Genomic DNA, 25,908 nt, shown 5'->3' with positions numbered 1-25,908 from the left:
GTTACAGAGTATCTGAAAAACTCCTGTTAGATAATCTACAAAAAGCTTGTGACTAGAACTGAGTTAAAGTGTAAGTACTCTGATGACAGGCATGGCACAGAATGCAGGTTAATGCGCTTTCCAGAATTGCGAATCAGTGGCAAAATGCAAATTAAATAAGGGGTTTGTTTGATTTTCTGATTTTAAAATATAGCAAAAGTGTTAAAGCTCACCATGGCTGAGTCAAAATAGGGTACTGAAAATGTTATTAGAAAACTTATTATTTCTAGTATTCACAGAACATAGTAATTTAAGCATAAAAAACTCCAGTGGTTGTGTGGTTTTTTCTGAAGAGCCAGATTATTACATATGGAACATGCAGGCACCATGTAATCTTTCTGCTTCTTTATAACATATAAACTGTTTGATAGCTTTTTCCATAAAAGTAGTTCACTTTTTTAATGGCTCTGTTAAAAATATTTTTTTTCTTAAACAGGGGTGTAATGAGTATTGCCTCATTTTTGCTATAGAACAGAAGTCCCAGGTTCAGGGGTCCAAAAATGACAGAACTGTGATTCAGTGTGATGTTAAAGTCAGAAAGAAATCCAACCTAATGCTGAGAATTTGACCATAAAATATTAACAAATTCAGAGTTAGTTGTCATGACAGGTCCAGTAACTCTGCATAAAAAAAAAACAAAACCAAAACAAAACCATATTTAATTTGCTTTAGTTCGAAGTTGATCCAGAAGAGAGCCTTAAAAGGTTGCATATGATCTTATAATAACTTATTTAACTTTGCCTTCCCTGGGTTTTTTTTGAGGTAGGCTTTTTGGACGGCTAATTGTCTTCAACAATTGGGCAAGCTGAATCATACACTGAATAATTCTGAATAATATACATAAAGCATGAGCTAGACATGGCCTATATCTTGAAATATGCTGACATTTTACACGTGACAGAACAAAGCACCATGCTGCACCCACTTCTCGGCTACAGGAAAGTAAGAACATAAAAGCATGTGACAGGCATGTTGTAATCCACCCTGGGAATCCAAGTTGATATTCGAGTTACAAAGATGGCTCCAGAGCCTGTGTAAATGGAATATGTCATGCATACAGTTGGACAAGCTGAAATTCACAAGTGAGAGCTAGCAAGGCAGTAGGGAAACTGTCTAATATAACTCATTTCTGAAAGGAACACATACAGCCTATCCATACCTGAAAGGTTTTATTCAGTTAGGTAACTGACAGTTACTGACATGATGCTCCTGACAAATTTCACCTTTTGCATAAAGACAAAAGTGGTGTCTCCTGGAAGGCTCCATTTTTGCATTCAGGACATATAAGATCATGGAGTACAGCTGCTTTAAATAATACTTCAGACACCCAGCAGGTCAGGGGAGAGAACAGCAACACCAAAAGCAATGGAACTTATGGGGCAAGATAAGGACAGTTTAATAAGAAAAAGAAAGATAAAGGGGGGGAAATATTAGGCAAAGCCAATCAATCACTCAAGACCTCCCACAACTAGACCAATGCTCAGCCAGTCTCAAAGCAATGGCTACCTCCCATAAAGCCTCCTTATCGTTGAGCATTATGTTATATAGCATGGAATAGCCCTTTAGTCAGTTGGGGTCAGCTGTCCCAGCTATGTCCTCTCTCAACTACTTTCCCCATCCCCAGACTATTCCCTAGAGGACCAAAGTGGGAAAAAGAAAAAGCCTTGGTGCTGCATAATGCTCAGCAATAGTCAGAGCACTGATGTGTTATCACAGGTCCAAAACACAACACCATATGTGCTGCTATGAAGAAAATTAACTCCATCCCTGTCAGACCCAGACCAAACACCTTCCTTTCATCCACTCCAGGAAACCCATTCTCTTCTACCTGAGGAAGTTAACCGTTACTTTTATAGATCAATGACCTGGTCTTACATTTCCTGCCATGATCACTGAGATATATCACTGAGATATATTCATGTTTTAAACTGATGAGAGCACTTATTCTCCACATTTTTTTCTGGCAAGTTTGAAGTAGAAATGTTTTTGTTTTTATTTTTATTATAAGGAAGTGATGAAAGTGTATAAGTGCTTTGCTTCAAAGCACGCTTACAGGTATAATAGAAAATCACCAATATCTCATTTTTTACTTGTCCTGACCCTTTCCCTCAGTAGGCATAACAGTTTTTAAAAATGAAGATGTAATATACTGTACATACCATTAAAAGATCAGCATATATTAATGCTGTGCCAGCAACATTCTATGGGAAGGTACTATTGCTCCCTCACAGAAGTAACAAGCCAGCATTTCTGGGAAAAGTTCTTTGTGAATACCACTGAAATGCTTTTTGGAAAGCTCTTCATTTGCTTCTGTTTTCTTAATTTGGATTCACTGTCTCCCTTTTGGATTCATATACAACTTGCATAATACCATATCTATGCACTGTGAGAACAATTGCATCACAGCTCAGCCATTCCAATAATGTTACCATACCTTTTTGCAACATGAATAGTGTAATATTTCATAGGGCTCATTTAAAAAGGGTATTGCTCAGGAATACGTATTACTTTTGAAGTTTACAGTCTCTCTCCAGTTTACCTTGCAATGGTAAGATGAGTCCTTGGTGCTGATGCAGGAAGGTGTATACGCAATAATAATACTGCTGTCTTCCTGCAGACGATTTTAAGCAAAATGTAGTTTGGTAGTCACTTACAGGTAAACTGTCAGCGTTGAAGTCTTAAGGAGCATTCTGACTGTAAACGTCATAATCAATACAGTTTCCCTTTACTAAATCCCCAGAAGGTGGATGAGTCTATTTTACAGGTAAAGTCACTGCTCCAGTCAAAGTTTCTTCCTTGCTCTCAAAGAAGCAGACAGTTCAAATTTAGTCCACTAAGCCACCTTACAAAATCCAGGCTAAGAGATCATAATGGTGAAGGAGAAGATGGGTTTCCCCTGCAATCAATTGCACAGTCTCACAACATGTCTCTTTTTTTATGCCTGGCTTTTCCTCACTTTTGTCTCTATCTTTTCTTCTGTTCTCTATATGATTATGTATACCTCTTATCAGCATGCCTGACATTTAATTGTAGAACAGGTTTCTCATCTTCAAAGAAATGAGAAGGAGCACTAAGCAGGGTAGAAAATATGCAAAAATGATAACAATATGGAGATAATGTTGTCATATAAGGATTGAATTCAGAATTGCACTATCAACACTGTTAAAGTTAATCCTTCTACATAATGATTTATGCTTGGTTATATAAACCTGATCCAAATCATTTGAAAACAAGTAACTTTTTTACAATGAAACAATGAACAAGATTATTTAGCAAGCCTGAATAACAACCCATCCATCCCTACCTAAAGTAGAGTTGATCTTTTTGGCTCTCAATAACACAACATTCTGGATACATATGGAATGTCAATTGAATGTAACTTTAGAAACATCGAGATTTGAATAAAACAAAATATATACCCCTACATCTACCAACATAAGCCAAACTGAATAATTTTAATTTACTAATGGAACTTCAGTGATCAGCTGTGTAATTTGACCAAGATTAACAATCTGTTTCGTATAGAAACCATTGACGTCCTGATCTTGCAAAGATACATAGGCACAAATTCAAGTACAGATTTAACTGTACTTGACCTCCAAACTCCTCCTTCAGCTCTGTCTTTCCTGACTGAATGAAAAACCTCTTGTAATGGCTATTCAGACAACAGGTGCAATGATTGCTTTCTTAGCTTCAACTATTTACACTTCCCCTTTGCTTCTCTCAACTGACACTCCTTTTTCTGCTGTTTCAGCTGTTGCTGATTTCACCCTAGGTAGATTTACAGCCTGTTCCTTTTTCATCCTTTATTCACTACCAGAAGTCAATACTTGTCCTTGGAGCTGATTTTCAGAGCTTTAACCTTCATGTTAGGGGAACAACCTATAAACATCCACTAATTACCTTTGCAAGCCTTTAGACATGTTCCTTCCAAATGCTCTCTCCTCACAACATTGTCAAAACTTTATAAAGAGGCAGACAACATGTGTGTTGCTACCACTGCTGTTTGGAGTGACCAGTAGCATCTCATGGCTAGCTTATTCTGTGTTCCTTATTCCCACCTTTCCATTTCTCTAAAGGCCAGGTGACTCTTGTCTTAGTCTAAGCTCATGAATGTTTCAGACCAGGCTTCTGGTTTTATTCTGTATCACACAGTACATATCAAAGAACAGCTTCCTACCCTATTTGTAGCCTGGCCTCCTGGGTTCAGTGATAGCGTGAATATGCCAAAGCTTGCTCTGTATATTCTGCAGCTACAGCAAACTTTGCTGATTTCCTTGTGTAACAAGAGGAGAAGGTACATGGGGGTTTTGAGTGACAGGTGAAATCAGCATCAAAGGAAGAAGACTGGAAATGGGTCTGACAGAACAGCATGGACTAATGTTCCTTCTTGAAGAAAGGAACACCAAGAGAGAAACCAAGATGGTAGTCATGACTGGATGCAGGAGATACTTGATACTCCTAGATTGCTCCCAGAAAATGCCAAAAACAAGAGGTGAGAAACGAGTTCCTAGGAAGCAAAAACAGATCCAAAGGGTGATATGCACTGGCAGAATTTGAGCACTAAAAATTTTAACATGCAAAGTGCTTGGTGCTTTAAAAGATGTCCAGGACTGTCTGCATCATTCAGAAATTAAGACCATGGTCTGCCTGAGAAAAAATTGGTTATTACCAGAGAAGAAACTGACTCTAAGATAATCCAATTTATCTGCAGTCATAGGCCTGTGAGCCTGACGCTCCATATGGTTGAACAGCTTATACTTCAATAGAGTGCCTGATGCTCTGACCACACCACCCAAGTCTTGGAATGCAGACACAGGGACTGTGAGAAGGAAGACCTTGGGCCCACTGTAGGAGAGGATCTGGTTCGAGACCATCTTAAGAACCTGAACATACACAAGTCCATGGGAACTGATGAAATCCATCTGCAGCTCCTGAAGCAGCTGGCAAATGAAGCTGCTAAGCCACTGTCCATCATATTTGAAAATCATAGCAGTCAGGTGAAGTTCCCAATGACTGGAAAAAGGGAAATATAACCCCCATTTTCAAGAAGGGGAAAATGGATTGACGAGGGAATTACAGATCAGTCTCAGCTCTGCGCCTGGCAAAATCTTGGAGCAGATTCTCCTGGAAAGCATGCTAAGGCACATGAAAAACAACAAGGTGCTTGGTGACAGCCAGCATGGCTTTACTAAGGGGAAATCCTGCCTAACCAATTTGGTGGCTTTCTATGATGGGGCTACAGAACTGATGGACAGGGGTAGAGCAATTGATGTCATCTACCTGGACTTGTGCAAGGCATTCAACGCTGTCGCATGACATTCTTGTCTCTAAATTGGAGAGACATCAATTTGATAGGTGGACCACTCGGTGGACAAAGAACTGGCTGGATGGCCGCACGCAAAGAGTTGTGGTCAATGGCTCAATGTCTGGCTGAAGACCAGCAACGAGCAGTTTCCCTCAAGGATCAGTGTTGGGACTGGTCTTTTTCAACATCTTCGTCGCTGACATGGACAGTGGGATTGAGTGCGCCCTCAGCAAGTCTGTCGATGACACCAAGCTGTGTGGCTCAGTTGATATGCTGGAGGGAAGGAATGCCATCCAGAGGGACCTTGACATGCTTGTGAGGTAGGCTGATGCCAACCTCATGAACTTTAACCATGCCAAGTGCAAAGTCCTACACCTGCGTCGGAGCAATCCCAGACACAGCCACAGCCTGGGCAGGGAAGGACTTGGGGGTGTCAGTCAATGAGAAACTGAACATGAGCCGGCAGTGTGAGCTTGCAGCCCAGAAAGCCAACCATATCCTGGGCTGCATCAAGAGGAGCATGACCAGCAGGTGGAAGGAGGTGATCCTGCCCCTCTACTCTGCTCTCATGAGACCTCACTTGGAGTATTGTGTGCAGTTCTGGTGTCCTCAACATAAAAAGGACATGGAACTGTTGGAACAAGTCCAGAGGAGGGCCACGAGGATGATCAGGGGACTGGAGCACCTCCCATATGAAGACAGGCTGAGAAAGTTGGGGCTGTTCAGCCTGGAGAAGAGAAGGTTGCATGGAGTCCTCATAGCAGCCTTCCAGTATCTGAAGGGGGCCTATAGGGATGCTGGGGAGGGACTCTTCACTAGGGACTGCAGTGACAGGACAAGGGGTAAAGGGTTCAAACTTAAACAGGGAAAGTTTAGATTGGATATAAGGAAAAAGTTCTTTACTGTTAGGGTGGTGAGGCACTGGAATGGGTTGCCCAAGGAGGTTGTGAATGCTCCATCCCTGGTGGTGTTCAAGTCCAGGTTGGAGAGAGCCTTGGGTGACATGGTTTAGTGTGAGGTGTCCGGGCCCATGGCAGGGGGGTGGGAACTAGATGATCTTAAGGTCCTTTCCAACCCTGACTATTCTATGATTCTATGTTTGTCCTAGCTTGAGGAAACTTTATACGGATTTCACTTGCTTTGAAAGAGTGCTGAGCTACCATTCACCTTCATGGGATGATTACACTAACTAACTAGATGTATTGCCTGCAACTGTCTTATCACCAATGCCCTACTAACCTTCAGCCAACTCAGCACAGAACCTTCTTCTGTGTTAACTTTGGAGCGTAAAGAAACTCTTAGGAAATTAATCACATACCCTAGTGCTTATCTGTCCTTGAAAGTTATTGACATTTAAGAAAAGGCTTTAGAGTACTTGTATTCCAGTCAATGTTGTGAAGCCCTAAATAGCTACAGGTTCAAAAATGTAGTCTATAGCATACAGAATAGGAGGAACAGAAAATAAGGAAAACACCTAAGGTGGCCTCACCTATAAAACTCTCAGCTTTTTTGCATATGCAAACATAACCATCACTGTTCAAGTCACAGCATTTAAACAAGGTACAAGATACATATCCAGTGGACAAGAAAAGCACCTACAATGTTTTCCACTTCAGAAGAAACAAATGATGCTAAGGTATTGTTTTATTTTTCCTGGGCTACTGCTAATGAGAGAGAAAAATATTCTTTCTAAGTTCAAGAAAACTGCTTGAGTAAGGGCTATTCCTTTTGTAACATGAATCACATGTAGGATAATCAGCTACTCATATAGTGCCTATGACAGAAACCACTTTCTGGAGGAAAATGTGCCCTTTTGAAGTTTACTGGCATTAGAAGGTTTGCTCTGTGTGTTGCATTGTTTTTTTTCTCTTGGTTTTATTTTTTTTTTAAATTTCTGGTAATTGCTTTAAAAGAACAAAGCTCTTTGTTTAAGGGTAGCTCAGGGAGATCATAATTGCTATAAGGTACAAGGCCATTTCCAAGTATTTCTGAATTGCTTCTCCTCTCCATTAAATATTTAATGTCTAATGTTTGGCCAAACTGTAGAAATTCCCTCTGGAACATGGGTGATGACTTCAGGAACAGACTGAAGACCTGTCAGTTCAATTTTCAGTATGATTTTCTTTAGAAAACCACAGCTATTAAAGAGTGGGGATTTTTAAGAAAAGTCATAAAAATAATTCCAGGAGTGCATGAATGTGTACTCGGTGAAAAATATCAAGCAATTCATTCCACACCTTTAAATATTACAGATTGACACAAAGTGATAATCATGCCTCCCTACTTTATGGAGCTTTTGGTTTTAAAGAATTGTTGTTAAAGTCACCTAGGTGGTTGTATGCTCCCCTCCCCTTCAGGCACCGAGTTCCTCCTGGATTTTATCAAACAGATTTCTTTCTGTTATCTCCAGTTACAGCCAAGAATTATGTTATCTGGTAGTATCCAGCAGCAAGGCTGTAACCCAGCAGCCCAGGAGGAAAGTGTGTCAAGGTTTCTATTGACTAGTAAAATCCTGCTGCATCAGCTAAATAGCACCTGCCTCTTGCTCAGATATTCTCCCTCCAGATGTCCTGTTATCACCTAAGAGATCAGTGCGTTCCGGGACAGCTGACTAATACTTTGTATTAAAACCTGACAGCATGTCAGGAACAAACCATTTCAAAGCCTAATGAAAACAAGCATGTACTTCCTCCTAGCCAACGACACGCTCTGATGTGGATGCAGCTGATCACAGAACATGTGCTAAACATTACAAAAGCATTGTACAAAATTTTACAATGTACATTGTACAAAATACAAAAAACATGACATCATTTTGAAACTCTGAAAATGGCTACTATTTGTTGGGCTATTTTGGCTTCTGCCATGATGTATGGACACCATTGTGCTACTCACCCATGAACTCTAACTTATCTTCACTGGACAGCTAAATATACTAGGGACTGATTACAGTATTCAAACAGCTGTAACACCATCTTATTGCAGCTGCTCAAGAAAGCCTCAGACAGAGCATATAACCTGGTGTATACATACAGGTTACATATACAGTCAGTCATATAGCTGATTTCTTAAGGGCTAGGAGAAAAGGAGATTAAAAGAAAAGTCAGCAGAAGAACAGCTTATGCCAGTTAGCACTACATTAAAATTTCAATATTTATAATAGTAATATTGGTCCAGATATGTTGCATGTTACCTGCCTTTAAAGTTAAATCTAACATCATGCATATTACTGTATATAGCATCATAAGTATATATGAAGAAATAGGCAGGAGGTTTAGTACTGCTATTTAGTGTTACTCAGAAACATTTAACTATTAAATATCTTGCCTTTCTGTAATCACTGTCATGTTTCCTGTAATAGCTCATTAACATAGCCTTTGTATTTAGTTTTAGAGTGTCCCTTTTCCACATCAATTTTCCTAATACAGCAGCTTCTCACAAGAAGGTTGATGTATGACGGTTCAGTTGTTTCTGAACCAGCCAGAAGGTAGTTTTCCACCCTTCTCCTCCCTCCTCTTTCTTTTGGATAATCAGTCCAAGTTACCCAAGAGCAAGCTACATACTCAATGTGCTATTAAGAACGACCACAGGTGAGGATTAGCACACTCTGGAAGTGCACTGTTTACTTCAGTGGAGAAAGGTTCTCCCTAGAGAGCCCACTCTGCAGGGCTGTCCCCAGACCTCAGGCTTTCATGGGCTCAGTGCAATCAAAGCAAGGAGCAAGCTGAGGATCCTAAATTAGAACCCAAATCCAGTTCTTAAATGGAATTCTGGGGATCCAGTAAATTTTAGTCTTTCTGAAATTTGATTTCCTCACACTGAAGCATGCCACATACAACTGCCAAGCCACAGGCTAGACCCAAAACAAATATTTAAAAAATGGTGAATGAAATAAGTAGCTTCTAAATTTAGATTTAAAAGTCCCCAATGTTGGCACATTCCTTACTTCCACTGGCAATGAATTTTTAAAGCAAGTGACTGTTCCATAATCTTAAGTAGCAGTTAATAGTCCAATGTCTGCTGATCTCTACTAGATAAGCATGCAGGTGTGAGTATGTGCACACATAAAAACAAAAGGATGAGGAACAAACAAATGAGTCTTCCATATTTGCTGAGATGATCTAATGATGTATGGTCAAACCCTTGGGAGCTGCATAAGTAGTCAAATATTACCATGACTTTTTAATCAATGTCACACAGTCAGGAGTGGGACATGGGGTAGGTTAGTGCTTAGCTACACATTAAAGGAACCCCTCTGAGCTGACACACTTGTTTTTAACACACTTCCTTAACACTTGGTTTCAATAGCAGCTAAGAGTCCTGAATGTTTCTGAGAAAAAAGTGTCTCGGATAGGTCACCCAAAAATTGTGTCACATGAAACTATTGAACACTTTCGGAAACTTGGACTGGCTGTTGGAAACCAGCATTCTTAATAGTACGCAAGCTAAAATAAATACTGAGAAACTAAAATGTAAAATTATTATAAAACAAGCCCACCTAAAAGTTCAGGCACAAAGTAAAAACATCTTTAAACAACCTACTTAAAATATAGTAAAACCTATTTTTAAATGAAATTTTAAAATCAGAAGACTGAGCCAGCAACAGGGTGAAAGCAGAAGCCAAACCACAGTCTTGCTAGAAGATACCCTCATATATAATGCCACACACTTTTTTCCATCCTTGAACATAAGAAATATGGACTGCACTTCTCCAATTTTGGTACCTAGGTATTGAACATGATTGTTTTACCACATTGCTTGAACTCTGCCAACAAGCCACGTAGCATGAGAATGGTTGAATGAAATTCAAAACAATTAGGTACAAAGCATATTATATATGACACAAATGTCATGTTAACTTCTTAAAGCAAAAAAAAAAAAATCTTCATTATTTACATATGCCTTTCAGCAGCAGCCAAGAAACTTACTTTGAAAGCTAAATCCAATTTCTTTATGTACTGTTATCACCTACATAAAGGTTTTTCAGCAGGAATGGAACAATAAAATCCCTTTTGAACTGACAAATTATAGAACTAGAAGATCTATATAAATAATTTTTTCATCTAATCTTGAATGGTAGAGCACTTAGGTGTGCTGTTATAATCACAACACCAAGACTGCTATGAATGAGGATTACTCATCTGTCTGATCCAGGTCTTATCCAGACAGGAGTCTAAGGGAGGTGAAGTCTTTGTTTCTAATAAAATAATAGAACCTGCTACTGAAAAAAAAAAAAAAAAAGTGCAATAACTTTGAAGTTCTTCTTGGCATTTTTTTTTAAATATGAACAGAGATGATCACTGTTAGCACATAAACCATTATTGGAAAGTAAATCCTTTGTCCAATTTACAAAGTTTTTCAACTGTGAACTGAAACTATTAATAACCTTATCCTTCCTGCTCTTTAGACTTCTACCACAACTGCTATTCAGATTTATTCATGACTTCCTTTTATTAGAGACATGCCAGCTCTGCTATATTGACCACCTGGAAAAATGCCTACTGTTCAGAACCACTGAAAAATTAGTCAGATATTAATCTTAACTACTTGCATTGCAGCCATCCGAACTTTTCACTCTTATGAAAGTTTTAGAACAATGTATTATTTTTAACAATTGATTTTAAACCACTTTCTTATAAAACTTATTTCTCAGACTTGAAGGTTTTCTCTTATTTGTACAAATGGATTCTTTTCAAATCTCATTCTGCATAAACGCTTGTGGTTCCAAAACTGTCTGGTGTCTCAGAACACAGAATTCCTTTCAGGGGAATCAGAGATACTTTTCCTATTTAAGCACGGTTTTTAATTAGATGCTGCTGGGTAGTGGCACAAGTGAAACAAAACACACCAAAAAATCAAGCAAAAATGAGCAATAATAATTCACAGCATCTTGATTTACATGAAACAAAAATATGAGTAGTACACCCTGAAAAGACTTGTCAAATTCTTTTCAATTTGGGTTCCAAATGCCCATATGTAGACATCTAAAGTAGTTTTGTATAAGTCAAAAGGGAGTGAAGACAAAGAAAACCCAAGCACCCCTACTGAAAATTAGACAAGCTCCGTGTAAATATGTGAAGTAGTATTGTTTTTCTTGTCAATTCTGACCGTTTTCAGACTCCTACCCAAATGAATGTTCAGGGTAAGGTTTGCAGAGCTGATGGCATAGACTAAATAAGTTAGAACAAACCTTTTAGGATCCTATTTTCATAGTGGTTTACCAAAACAAAAGGAGAAAAGGTATAGTACATACAGTGCTTTGAATATTACTATATGCATATTACCACCACTATGATTTCCCTTGCATGTATTTAACGTTCAGTCCCAAGCCATAGTTAAGAATAACTACCAAAATGAAGTTTATATGGAGTAACGTTCTGTTGAGGAGTTAGACCATTACAGAGCAGTATCTGTGGGGAAAAAGCACACAAACACATCTACTACCACCATGTTGTATGCAGTCCCAGAAGATTAGCTGGCAGTCCAGCCAACAGACCCAACTGTATGCTGGACTGCATCAAAAGAAGCACGACCAGCAGGCTGAGAGAGATCGTTCTCCCCCTCTACTCCACTATCATGAAACCCCAACCTGTAGGACTGTGTTCAACTTCTGAGGCTCCCAACAAAAGAAAGATATGGACCTACCAGAGCAGGTCCAGAAGGGCACAAAAATGGTCATGCCTTCTGTGCATGAGGTGCATAGAGGTGCTCCAGCCCTGTCCTATGAAGACAGACTGAGAGAGTTGAGCTGGTTCAGCCTGCAGAAGGCAAGGGTCCGGGGAGACCCTGTATGAGCCTTCCAGTTCTAAAGGGGGCCAACAAAACCTGGAGAGGTACTTTTACAGGGGCATTTAGGGATAGGACAGGGGGTAATGGCTTCAAACTGAAAGAGGGGAGATTCAGATTAGATATTGGGAAGAAATTCTTCACAGTATGAGGGTGGTGAGGCTCTGGCACAAGTCGCCCAGAGAAGCTGTGGCTGCCCAATCCCTGGCAGTGTTTAGGCCAGCTTAAATGAGGTTTTGATTTGAGCAACCTGGTCTAGTGGAAGGTGTCCCTGCCCATGGCAGGGGGGTTGGAACTGGATGATCTTTAAGGTCCGTTCCAACCCAAACCATTCTGTGATTCTACGCTTATATGACTCTAACCACACCATCCAAGTCTTGGAATGCAGACACAGGGACTGTGAGAATGAAGACCTTGGGGCCACTGTAGGAGAGGATCTGGTTCGAGACCATCTTAAGAACCTGAACATACACAAGTCCATGGGAACTGATGAAATCCATCTGCGGGTCCTGAAGGAGCTGGCAAATGAAGCTGCTAAGCCACTGTCCATCATATTTGAAAAATCGTAGCAGTCAGGTGAAGTTCCCAATGACTGGAAAAAGGGAAATATAACCCCCATTTTCAAGAAGGGGAAAATGGTTGACCAGGGAATTACAGATCAGTCAGTCTCAGCTCTGCACCTGGCAAAATCTTGGAGCAGATTCTCCTGGAAAGCATGCTAAGGCACATGAAAAACAACAAGGTGCTTGGTGACAGCCAGCATGGCTTCACTAAGGGGAAATCCTGCCTAACCAATTTGGTGGCTTTCTATGATGGGGCTACAGAACTGATGGACAGGGGTAGAGCAATTGATGTCATCTACCTGGACTTGTGCAAGGCATTCAACGCTGTCGCACGACATTCTTGCCTCTAAATTGAAGAGACATCAATTTGATAGGTGGACCACTCGGTGGACAAAGAACTGGCTGGATGGCCGCACGCAAAGAGTTGTGGTCAATGGCTCAATGTCTGGCTGAAGACCAGCAACGAGCAGTTTCCCTCAAGGATCAGTGTTGGGACTGGTCTTTTTCAACATCTTTGTCGCTGACATGGACAGTGGGATTGAGTGCGCCCTCAGCAAGTCTGTCGATGACACCAAGCTGTGTGGCTCAGTTGATATGCTGGAGGGAAGGAATGCCATCCAGAGGGACCTTGACATGCTTGTGAGGTAGGCTGATGCCAACCTCATGAACTTTAACCATGCCAAGTGCAAAGTCCTACACCTGCGTCGGAGCAATCCCAGACACAGCCACAGCCTGGGCAGGGAAGGACTTGGGGGTGTCAGTCAATGAGAAACTGAACATGAGCCGGCAGTGTGAGCTTGCAGCCCAGAAAGCCAACCATATCCTGGGCTGCATCAAGAGGAGCATGACCAGCAGGTGGAAGGAGGTGATCCTACCCCTCTGCTCTCATGAGACCTCACTTGGAGTATTGTGTGCAGTTCTGGTGTCCTCAACTTAAAAAGGACATGGAACTGTTGGAACAAGTCCAGAGGAGGGCCATGAGGATGATCAGGGGACTGGAGCACCTCCCATATGAAGACAGGCTGGGAAAGTTGTGGCTGTTCAGCCTGGAAAAGAGAAGGCTGAGTGGAGACCTCATAGCAGCCTTCCAGTATCTGAAGGGGGCCTATAGGGATGCTGGGGAGGGACTCTTCACTAGGGACTGCAGTGACAGGACAAGGGGTAATGGATTCAAACTTAAACAGGGGAAATTTAGATTGGATATAAGGAAGTTCTTTACTGTAAGGGTGGTGAGGCACTGGAATAGGTTGCCCAGGGAAGCTGTGAATGCTCCACCCCTGGCGGTGTTCAAGGCCAGGTTGGAGAGAGCCTTGGGTGACATGGTCTAGTATGAGTTGTCCCTGCCCATGACAAGGGGCTTAGAACTAGATGATCTTAAGGTTTTCCAACCCTAACTATTCTATGATTCTATGATCAATGATTCCATGACTCTCTGAATTCAAAATTCATTTGCATTGGAGATGTCTCCCATGCAGGATCTGATTCCTGTATCATAGATCATTACATAAAAGAGTATAAAATATTTCAAACCTTTGGGATTTCCAAAGTCTCTATATACTGTTGTAGAAAGGAAATAGTTTGGTTTGACTTCCAGGTTGGATTTGTGTGGTGAAGGAGGAGGTATTAGATTATTGCTGGAACCATTTCTAGGTCATAGTGAAATAAAATGAGCTTCAGTAGCAGCCAGCAACAGTAACCAGGAATCTACAGTACATTGTATGGGGATTTGCTAATATTTTGACATTTATCCAGAATATAGAATTTTCCTTGCCAGATTCTCAAGCCTGGACCAATAATTCCTTATACACTCACAAGAAAAGCAAAAGCTTCTCCCTGTGTACAGCCAAAAGACTCTGTCACTTTGTTGCATCAGATGAGCTTTTTGATAGAAGCACCAGGATACTTCAGCCTGACAAGGTCATCTTTAAGTTCTTTCACCTGTAGAAGGGAATCAAGGGAGACTTCCAACAACTCTTTTGAAAATTATTAAGTATTTTTGCAGATGCAAAGCTAGACGGAGACGGAAAAGAAATAAGAGATCAAGCTACATATATGTCTATGGTGAATTACTATCGAAGGTTTGAACTAAGCAGCAGAGACTGATTTCTGCCTCTGAGAGGATAAGATACAGATGAACACAGATATTGCTGTTTTACCTCTACATGCATTACTTTTGAACAGACCCTAGCAAACCAAAGCTAATTCAAAAAGAAGCTATTCACTGAAAAGTCATTAAAAAAACACACAGCATATTCCCATTAGCTCCATTGGCACCCAAAATGGCATCTAAGTGCAAGAAATAATCACAGTACAATATCAGCTCTTAGAACAAAATTATTGTAAATGAAAAATTTTAGAATGTGCCCTACATCAGATAAAAATGTCATCCATATAGTGTGAACAGAAGTACTTCATATTTTGGAGAGAAGAGATGGAGCTTAGCGTGTTGCTGATGCTGAGGTGGTACAGAGGACAGCACATAGACAGCAGTCAACTGACTGAAATAAACAATGTTAAAGGCAATTTTATTTCACCCTCCCTCCACCAGCATATTTGCACAAGTCAAATGCATGTTGACAGGATCAGAACTTCCAACTGCATCGACTGTAACCACTGGCTACCCATTCATTTCTGAATTACATCACAATTTGCAAAGTGTCCCAGCTCAGACAACAGGGTCCATAAAAAAAAAAAAGGAAAAAAAAATAGCAGCAGCAGCAATGTATTTCACCACAGAGTACTGTACAAATAAAACCATTGGTGGTGCTAGCGTGAGAGCTGAGGAAAACAAAGTTCTGACACAACACACATGGTCCTGGGTCCTCTACTCATACCTTGGGAGAAGATTTTGAAGCTCTTATTTGGACTTCCCTCCCATATGAAGATAGGCTGAGAAAGTTGGGGCTGTTCAGCCTGGAGGAGAGAAGGCTGCGTGGAGACCTCATAGCAGCCTTCCACTATCTGAAGGTGGCCTATAAGGATGCTGAGGAGGGACTTTTCATTAGGGACTGTAGTGATAGAACAAGGGTAACATGTTCAAACTTAAACAGGGGAAGTTCATGTTAGATATAAGGAAGAAGTTCTTTACTGTGAGGGTAGCGAAACACTGGAATGGGTTGCCCAAACATGGCAGTGTTCAAGGCCAGGTTGGATAGAGCCTTGGGTAACATGGTCTAGTGTGAGGCATCCCTGCCCCTGGTAGGGTGGCTGGAATTAGATGATCTTAAGGTCCTTTCAAACCCAAACCATTCTATGATTCTGTGATTCTATGACTGTCCTAATTCTAGCTAGTGAAAATAAGTCAAGTGTTGCAGCATTTTGGGATACCTCCATGTATGATCACACTGCAAAGCATTTACTTTTCTCTTCCATAATACCACTTTGACTTCTTTCAGTCTCTGTGTTTCACAAACACGGCCCCTAATGGCCCATGAAAAAGTTCAAAGCGGGTCACAGACTGCTGTGGGGTGAGAACAGACTGTATTAATTGTCTGCAATGGGGAAACTCAGTTGCTACCAGCAATTAAAGGAGGCTAATAGTACTCTGGCTGATGTAAACACTTGTAGCCAGTAATTACAGCTATTGCATATTCCCCAGACCTGAAGAAATTGAACTGCTGCCATTTTGTCTGAGAAATGGTAACTGACAGCTTAATTGACTTTTTTAGATGGAGAATGGGAATTCAAGCTGCATGCTAACAGTAAAATTACTAATTGTAAATCAACGTTTTTTATAATTGCAGAGAAGTTTTTAAAAAGCAATGTGTGCAATGTGGATTGAAGTCCAGGGGTCTCATACTCAAGAGACAGGCAGCAAGACTCAAGGGAAAGAGTTGAGAGGCACTGCTCTGCCATATAACCTACCACGCAAAACAAGGGGAGTGATCAGGGCAGGGAAGAAGTGAGTGAAGGATAAAAATTTGAAAATTTCACACAGATTTAAGTGACATACATTAAAGGAGTGGAAGAAGAAGGGAAAAATTACCTTTAATTTCTATTTCCTTCCGTCCCCAATTCTCTTGGCTGGCTATGCCTAAATATTTGTGAATATAGCTAAAAAAAAAAAAACACAAACAACAAAAAATACCAAGTAAGTACTGTGCCCTTCCCCATTACTTAGGCAATTCAGTAATTTTTTCCTACACAAACCTGTGTCAGTCCAACTTCTCAAGCAGTTTTTCTCTGTGCGACACTTGCTCCTGTTCTTATGCCATGAGTTTCAGCTTAAACCTCACTTTTTCTGCTCCTTGCTTCTTTGCTATTGTTGGCTGAACTGATGGGACGAGAGAAGGCATTAGCAGAGGAGCATGAGATGCTGGGGACACACAGCCTTGGGAGTTTCTTCAGTCCCCAGGAAGAAGATAAAGTAAGATGAAAAAAATAAGTGAAGAAGCTTGAGCTCTTAAAAAACTCAGAGCTCTGCTCTGTTCTTGTGCAGAAGGAACATTTCAAAACTCCACAAAGGAGTTTGGGTTGGAAGAAACCTTAAAGATCATCTAGTCCAACCCCACTGTTATGGGAAGAGATATCTTTCATGAGAACAAGTTGCTCAGAGCCTTGTCCAAGCTGACTCGGAACACTTCATGCATGGGGCTTCACCACCCTCGTTGTAAAAAAAAAATCTTTCTTATGTCCAATCTAGATCTACCCTTTTAAAAATAATTTAAAATTGTTGCCACTTGTCCTGTCAATGCAAGCTCTGGTAAAGACTCTTTCTCTGTCTTTCTTACAAGTCCCCTTTTTATATTGATAGGCAGCAACATGGTCCCTCCAGGGCCTTCTCTTCTCCAGGCTGAACAAGCCCAACTCTCTCAGCCTATCTACATAGGAGGAGAGGTACTCCAGCCCTCTGATCATTTTTGTGCCCCTCTTCTGGACCTGCTCTAACAGGTCCATGTCTTTCTTGTGCTAGGGACCTGAAAGCTGGATAAAGTACTCCAGGTGGGATCTCACCAGAGCAGAGTAAAGGGGGAGAATCACCTCCCTCAACCTTCTGGCCATGCTTCTTTTGGTGCAGCTCAGGATACAGTGGGCTTTCTGGGCTGCAAGTGAACATTTCCTGCTTGCATTTAGTTTTTTCATCCACAAATACCCCCAAGTCCTCTTCCTGTCTCAATCTCTCAGTCCTCTCTCTCTCAATCCATTCATCGCACAGCCTGTATCTCTGTTTGGGATTGGCCTGACACAAAGTACCTTGTACTTCGCCTTGCTGAACTTAATAGGGTTTGCATGGGCCTACTCCTTAAGCCTATCAAGGTCCCTCTGGATGGCATTCCTTTCCTCCAGCGCATCAACCACACCACACAGCTTAGTGTTATCGGCAAACTTGCTGAGGGTGCACTCAATCCCACTCTCTCTGATGTTAATGAAAATATTAAATAGCATTCATCCCAGCAACAATGAAGGGATCTTGCTTAAAGGGAAAAGTGTCCAGCTCCTTCAGGACAATAAAATATGAAATTCTAATGAATGTGTCTCTTCTGTGACAAGTTTTTTCCTGCCAGAGCCCAGGGACCCTGCAGCAGGATATTAAGGAACAGAAAATTCCACTTCAGGTGACCCCTAGAGGATTTTTATAATACATATAACATCTAATAAAACTAAGAAGAAAAGATACCCTATATTAATTCCTATTTCAGTGAACATATTTCTTTCTTTCCTATTCCTGCCTACAAAAGCCATGTAATAGTGAATTTCTTGAAATAGTAGTTCAGGTCCAGTCAGACAATACAGTCTGAACACAGCTGCAATATTAACCATAGAGCTATTTTTAGTACACAATTTCCTTCATTTTAGCTTTGAATATCATGCACATGAAATCTAAAAATCATGTTCTTCTCACTGTGCCCTTGGAACAGCTGAAATAATTTTGAGAGTCTTGTCCAAGACCCCCTGGAAGCTGTATTAATTAATGCTGTTAATCACTATGAAGCCTTGTGTTGGGTACTATCAGGCACTGATGAAGCTGCAAGTTGAGAACTACATATGCAAATGTACACTCCATAAGTTAAGTTGCATAACAGGAACATAAAAGATAGATAAAAATGTGCTAAAGAGATGTAGCTGAGTATTTCCCAATTCCTTAATGTACAATATAAACTCAGAGTAGAAGTAGCAGTCTTGACATCCTGAAAGGGAACTAAATTGCATACTACATAGGAAGAAACCTGATTTTCTGTCATGATCTAACCAGATACCTTTGACTACCATGGGAAGTTTTCTTAGTCTAAGAAATATACTTAGCTGAGAAGACACAGCATAGCCGAAGATTCAGTGCTGCCTTCATATATCATGCAGAAGTCTGCAACCACCCTGGGAATGGAGGAAATCCCACAAGTTAAAAGCCTAATCAGAAAAGTACATTGATATTAACAGCTAATTAAGAAGCAGATTATTAGTGGATATGTGGAATTGGTAGCTATCCTTATGTCTTAAGGCTTCCTTTCTCTACTACATTTGAAGTTTACTATATAAACTGTTTCATTATTTGTTTTGATAGCAATAAAATGCTTTCTAAAATGGGAGATCTAAAGACCATCATTTCCATACCACTCATGGTAAGACTACGTAGGCTAAAAATGCGAACATGATCTAATCAAGGTGTGCAATATAATAGGTCAGAAAAGGTGATAATAGTAACAAAATTCTGAACATATTTCCCATCTTATTGAACACTGTAATGGTAGCCCCATCTTGCTCAGCATTATTAAAGATCAAGTGCCCTGATCTACTCCATTTTGTTGTGGCAAGAAAGGAATATGGCTGGTGCACTGAGTGACTTTCAAGGCAGGTTATTTATTATGACTAGCATTTATGTTCATTTAAACAACTTTTGGCAAGATGAGTCTTTGTTCCTTAATGGCAGTTGTGCCTAATGGAATCTCTGAGACTAAATGTTATGGCTTCAAAATTAGACCATGTAGTTCTGGGACTGGTACTGGAATGTGCATTATTTCTTAGGTAATCTGATAATATACATAAAAAACAAGAAGAGAAAATTGAACAGTCCTATAAAAATATAGGATGACAGGAAGTCCAGCCTTAATTCTTGTACAAGAAACTGCAACTCACAGTAACTTCCAAGCGATACTTGGAACAACAGCTGCAAAACAAATTTCACGTAGTACCTGAAATTTGGTAGTATGAAAATTAATTAAATACCTGAAAGTTTCCTGTCACCAAAAAGAGTAACCTCACACAATGATGTTTAAATTTTCCTTTAAATATTTATGAAGTACCAGTGTGAGAACAGAACATTATCTGCAGAACAATGGTTGAAAAGGGACCTGATGCAAGAAACACAGTGAAGGTTCCCACCCAATATTCACTAGTACTCTCCTCAGCCCTGAAAGTCCCTTCACGAGGCTGTCACTCATGCACTCAGTGGTTCATGAAGATCTTGTACTCCATACATTCAAACTATATACTTGTTTCTAAGTATTGTACTATATTTGAGTGATCAGTCTGAATTTCATGGCATGAAATCCAGTGTCACTAGAAAATGGTGGTGTCCTTTGCAAAGCTATGCAAGATTGTTAAAATATCTACATTAAAATAACTTGCAAAAGGATGTTTTGCTGCTGAAGACTTTTCCTTCTTACATACAGAAGAATTGAAGATTTGTAAATACTCTTTCCTCTTCATTTCTAATACCGGTGTCTTTTTTTTCCCATTACTGTTACACTTATTCTTCCTTTCCATCTCCCAGCTTCAATTCCTGGCAACGGAATGTAAATAAGTCTTGCTATGTAAAGGACCATGAAGAAGTTCTGCCCTGTTTCCCTCTCCAGCTGTCATGCCATCCTGTAGCCTCTTGAATTTGCAGAGGATTTGGCACAATCAGAAGCTACCATTAAAATCACGAAATAGACCAGACAAATAGCTGTATTGCTCTATGGGAGCACAGGCTCTCCTAGCTATCTCTACTAAGAAATTTCAGTTTTCACCCATTCAGCTCTTTCTGCAGGTGAGAATTCAGTGACAATGGGTCAGATTTCCAAATGCATCCAGGCACCTAAAATCTGTCTAAGCAGGATAGTACCAGGAGCCATTGGAACAAAGCAGCTGTGCTGGAGCCTAGTTATGTATCAAAACCTTGAATATAGAATCATAGAATAGTTAGGATTGGAAAGGACCTCAAGATCATCTAGTTCCAACCCCCCTGCCATGGGCAGTGACACCTCACACTAAACCATATTACCCAAGGCCTCATCCAACCTGGCCTTGAACACTGCTAGGGATGAAGCATTCACAGCCTCCGTGGACAACCTATTCAAGTGCCTCACCACCCTAACAGGAAAGAATTTCCTCCTTATATCCAATTTAAACTTCCCCTGTTTAAGTTTTAACCCATTACTCCTTGTCCTATCACTACAGTCCCTAATGAAGAGTCCAAATATCCCCCAGTTCTGTTCCAAATATCTATTATAGCTTTTGGCAACATATTAAAATGTTTTTTTTTTCACAGTCTATCCCTTGAATGACATTGTACCACTTCTAAAAGCTACTGGCTGGGTAGCCAGTACCTACTGGGCCAAAACGTCTTACCCACTGAAATACTGTGGTTCAAACCAGTTAGGTCTTGTTCCACTTAAAACAGCTCTCTGTATCTCCCCATGAGCTGTAAATTGGCCCAGATTGATAACATGCTTGAGGTAATGAAAAGCTCGAGATCTGCCTAAGGCTGCAGCACCATAAATGAGCGGAAGTGCTGCAAACTCCATAGACAGGGCCCAAGTGGGTGAAGCTGTGACCATAACCGAGATGACAAGGACCATGCAAGTGTATGAAATATGTCTAGGGTATGACCAAAAGCCCTATTTTAGTCATGCTGATCTTAGATTGACAGCCAAACTACCAACAGAAACAGTGGAGAAATGCATCAAGACCGATGATGATGAGGCTGCAACACAGAAGTAGGCCCAAAGGTTTACCACAGAGAGATGGTAGTTGAACTCGTGGTCAAAGATGGGAGTAGATTTTGTGTCAGAAAGAGAACCAAGGACAGAATTTTTCATCATCCCTTGAAAAGCAGATGATGGGGCTTCACAAAACCAGCATGAGAATCACTTTGTTCACACATATATTGGTACAAAACTGGAGGTTGTTTCTCCTTTACTTGTTTTAATTTATTTTTCATTCATATCTTGCAGCAGTAATTTTCTGTTCGGCAAGCAGAAACTTTTCTGAGACATGCTGCTTTCCAACCTCACTCTGCATGTACTCTGCTTCATCTACCTAAATTTACTCACTGGGAACAAAGACATCATTGTATTAGACCAGTGGTCCCTCTGTTCTAGAAAGCTGTTTCAAGTTGTAGTTTGCACCAGATGTTTCCTAAGAAAGCATCCTCATGGTCAAAATATTGAATATCCAATGCACTAAATGCAAGGAACACTACCAGGTATGTATGACATAGGTCTTTTTTGCATACCTTTTTACTATCCTTCCTGAAGATAGAACAATAGTATTTCACAGTGAATTGAAACACATTCTGTCACTTGTCTGTTAAAATTTTGACAGATTTAACAAGGTGGTGTTTAATTTAACTACTCACAAAAAAAAACAAAACAGTATTTTTTGCAGTGTAAAGCACTGCAGTGATTTGTCTAATGCTGAGAACCTAAAACAAATCGGTGAGTGCTCTAAATTCTAACAAGACTCAATCGAGGCTGAAGTCTTTTGAGAACAATTCCTAAATCCGTAGTCCTGAAGCTTTTCAGAGCCCAAATTATTTGCCTTTCTCCTATGAAACTGCCACTGCTTTCATCAACAGTTTTGTCATAATTTAGTGGATCTTGACACCTCTCTATGCAAAATTACATAAAATGGGAGCAATCATCTATAGCCATTTAAATACTGGGTGAAGTCATGCCCATACAGATCAGACTGCAGGGTAAAGAGTTTAGGGTGGGGGTTTTTACATAGGAAATCAGAAAGTAAAACTTTTTCATGATGCATTTTTTCATTTTCTCTTTGCTTGTTTCTGAATTCTATTTCCACTTGTTTAATCAGCCTGTTTCTGCCTTTTGAGACTCCCAAAAGCTTATTCCCTCAATCATAACACATATATGAGCTGTCTCCTGAGCCATATCTCTGTGCCAAATAACTGTTGAGGAGCTAGTATAAAGTCCTTGTTTCATTCAAAGCAGGTTTTAAATTTTAGCAAATGTTCTGAATTACATGAAAAATGTCTCTGAGTTTACTTCCTTTTCCATATTAATCATTTCTTTGCATAAAGTATTTTTACTTTTCAGAAAGCCTGAGCAATTACAAAGCTAGCAATGAAGTCCAAGGAAGCAGAGATAGAACACATGCTAATTTTGAAACAGGAGGAAGGTCTTTCTTAATAATTTTATCAAGCTGTCATCTCAGAGTGGCCACCTCTGAGAAGCTGTCAACTTCACTGATATAAATGAAGTTGGAATAAGGGAAGATTGCCAAGCTCCAGCTGCTCCAAAGGACCACAAGCAACTGCAGCCACTACCGGTCCAAGGGGCAGTGTAGTGAGCGTGAGCTTCTAGTATTCTGGGCACGCCCAGTGCTCTTCAAAACTCTAGGGCCCTGTAGAAAACTGTAGTTGAATACTTTGGTGGTATGCTGACTACAAAATTTTGTCTAGTGCAAGCAACCAAACTGTGAACCACTTCAAGTGGTTTCAACTATTCTGTATGTAAAATATTTATTTCTACTTTGAATTAGTCTACTCTCATCTTCCAGCTACTGGTTGCCAGAGTATTTTCTCCCAGTATACAGATCCCCATCAGGATGACGATGTGACAGAATGACAGTAATATTCCACCACGATTCCTGTAAATAGGAATGTGTCAATTTGTGTGCATTCTGAAGCATTAACAGAAAATTAACTGATCTGTAAACATACTTATAAATTAACTTCCTTTCCACGTGTCAGTCATTTTTAGGTTTCCACTGTTTCAACAGCCTTAAAAAGCATTACTGGAATCTGAGACTATAACTGATAGGGGTGGAGACTGATAGAGCACCACCAGAAAAAAAGACTAGAGCACTGAGTGACCTGAAGGAAGGAAGTAAAAAAGTTGGAAAATGTTAAAAAGAACAGAAGCATATCTTAAAGCAATCAGAGAAATTAGCCCAAAGTAACAGAGAAGCTGAGCTAATGGAGGAAGTGCATGTTACAAGGAGGAAGAATGTGTGTTAGGAAGTTACATCCTCAAACAAATGAAAATGAAGGGTATAACTACACAAATGCGTGAAGTTACATTTCTATAGACGTTAAAAAACCTACATACAGATGAGGGGGTTGGTGGTACTGTACACAGGTAGCCAGGGTGCACAAAAAGATTGAATATTTATCCAACTACACATTACATGCCTATGCACAGGTTTACTATGTGTCTGCACAGTTGCACAACTTTTCCAAATGCATCCCAAAATAGCCTTAGTCTTCTTTCAACCTGTCCAAAACTTTTATGTGCATATACACAGCCACATGCTTATCCAAGACTAGGCTATACCAGAGGTCTGGATGACTTTAACTGAGTAAAGCCTAGGAAGATAATTACTTCTTTAGAGAATTCTGAATAAACAGTCATTATGTCATCCAATTATTTTTGTCTTTTAATGGGCAGTAAAATTATACCATATATCTAAAACATGTTTGGGAAAAGAACTGTATCACCATTGTCTTTATTTCCACATGCAAGATGGTGCATTTTCTGTGGTTATGCATGTAGTCTTATCCCACACTTTTCCAACCAACAAACATTTTCCAGATGTTTAATATTATGAGTAATTTAATGGAAAGCATATAGTGAGGTCTGCATTTGTCAACGTGGAGAACCTCATCACTTTGCAAGGCGTGAGAGTATTCTAGAGTATCACAAAGGGTCTATTAATAAAATAAAGTCTCAATCAAAGTAACCCAAGCAAAGTATCATATAAGAATATTAATGGCTAGTGCTGGTAGATTCACGCTAAAAGTGATGCAAACACAATGTCTGGGACAAAAGATGCCTGAAATTTTTAAAACTGTATTTGCAGTTATTTATGAAACCTCCAAATTCTGAAAAACTGGTTACTCATCCATTTCCACACAGTCCTTGGCTTTCAGTAACATTTTGTTTTGTGGGCTCTTCTTAGACAAAAAAAAAATAAAGAAGAAGAAAATTGATTATTACATACATGTGAAAATGCCCATGGAAAGTACATATCAGCATTACAATCATCAGGATGCAATTTGGCCACAATATAGTTGTAATGCTTTTTTTGTGGCTATTCAAGCAACCATGATCAAGTCTTTAATGGATTTAATATTTGTTTAATGCAAACCTTCAGCACTGAAATGGACTGTTCAGTCTGTTCAAAAGGAAACACTACCACTTTCTGAATCTGCACTATACAGTTTCTTCTTTTTTCTTACCTTTCCTTGCAGCAACAAGGAAAATCCTTCCTTCCGTGTATTTACTGAGCAAAGCAGCAGGATTTCTCATCAGACAAGATGTCAGCTGCAGGTAGAATAGACACTTCTTAAAGCTCTAGAAATTATTAAATTCTTTTTTTGCTTTAAGAAACGTTTTAATCACTCCCCCATAACTAAAATCAGAGCACTTAAATTGTTGGTTTTCTACCTGGATTAAAATTAATCTCTCCCAAGCATGCCATATTAAGTACTCGCAGTTAGTGGATGTAGATTCACAGACTAACAATATTTAATTAGACCTACATTTCCTACTTACTGATTTACCAGTACTTCAGAGGACTTTTATATCTATTTTAGTTTCATTCTTTGCTCATAATCATATTTTATGAATTAAGCTTCAAATGTAATTCTTAGAGAAAATAATTTATAGAATCGGATTCCAATAATGGATAACTAAATTTCAGAAACTTACATAAAAAAAACCTTCTTCTGGGGTGTTTAAGAATGGATAGAGAAAAACCCTTTTCACAGACCAGATATGAAGCAACTTCTCCATGAAATCTGCATAAATGAATAAATAAATATTATGAGGCTGCTTTTGGGAAGCAGAGGGTTTTGAGAATGTGGCACAATGAGGGTTATTGACTAGCTTAGATATTATTCGCTAGCTTATGGTATGTCCCTGCCTATCCCTGAGTCTACTAGCTTGATTTACTCCTGGCCTTATCAACCCTAAAACCAGCAGGAATGAACTTTGAAATGTACCTCACAAAAAAATTGGAACTGAAAGGTGGCATCAGAAAGCAAAGTGC

General features: G+C 39.8%; 1 long non-coding RNA gene across 4 annotated transcripts in view; it reads right to left on the bottom strand.

Annotated features, from left to right (window-relative positions):
• Positions 1–675: 675 nt before the first annotated feature.
• Positions 676–25,908, bottom strand: part of LOC133214516 (uncharacterized) — a 68,417-nt gene continuing 43,184 nt past the window's right edge. Inside the window, exons 4-6 of one of the 4 annotated variants that reach the window (XR_009726145.1) lie at positions 25,097–25,181; positions 16,682–16,749; positions 676–1,069 (exon numbers count right to left, since the gene is read on the bottom strand). This is a non-coding gene — a long non-coding RNA (uncharacterized LOC133214516). Of the gene's footprint in view, positions 1,070–16,681; positions 16,750–16,844; positions 16,970–22,982; positions 23,506–25,096; positions 25,182–25,908 lie in introns of those variants that run through there. The other 3 variants (XR_009726144.1, XR_009726143.1, XR_009726146.1) reach the window with 3 other exon arrangements.

Source organism: Neopsephotus bourkii, unplaced genomic scaffold (genome assembly GCF_033783945.1).
Source record: "Neopsephotus bourkii isolate Nb327-2 ecotype Australia unplaced genomic scaffold, CSIRO-AGI_Nbou_v1 NB_894, whole genome shotgun sequence".
Lineage (NCBI taxonomy): Eukaryota > Metazoa > Chordata > Aves > Psittaciformes > Psittacidae > Neopsephotus > Neopsephotus bourkii.
The sequence above is the reverse complement of the archived record's forward strand: the minus strand, read 5'-3'. Positions and strand labels throughout refer to the sequence as shown.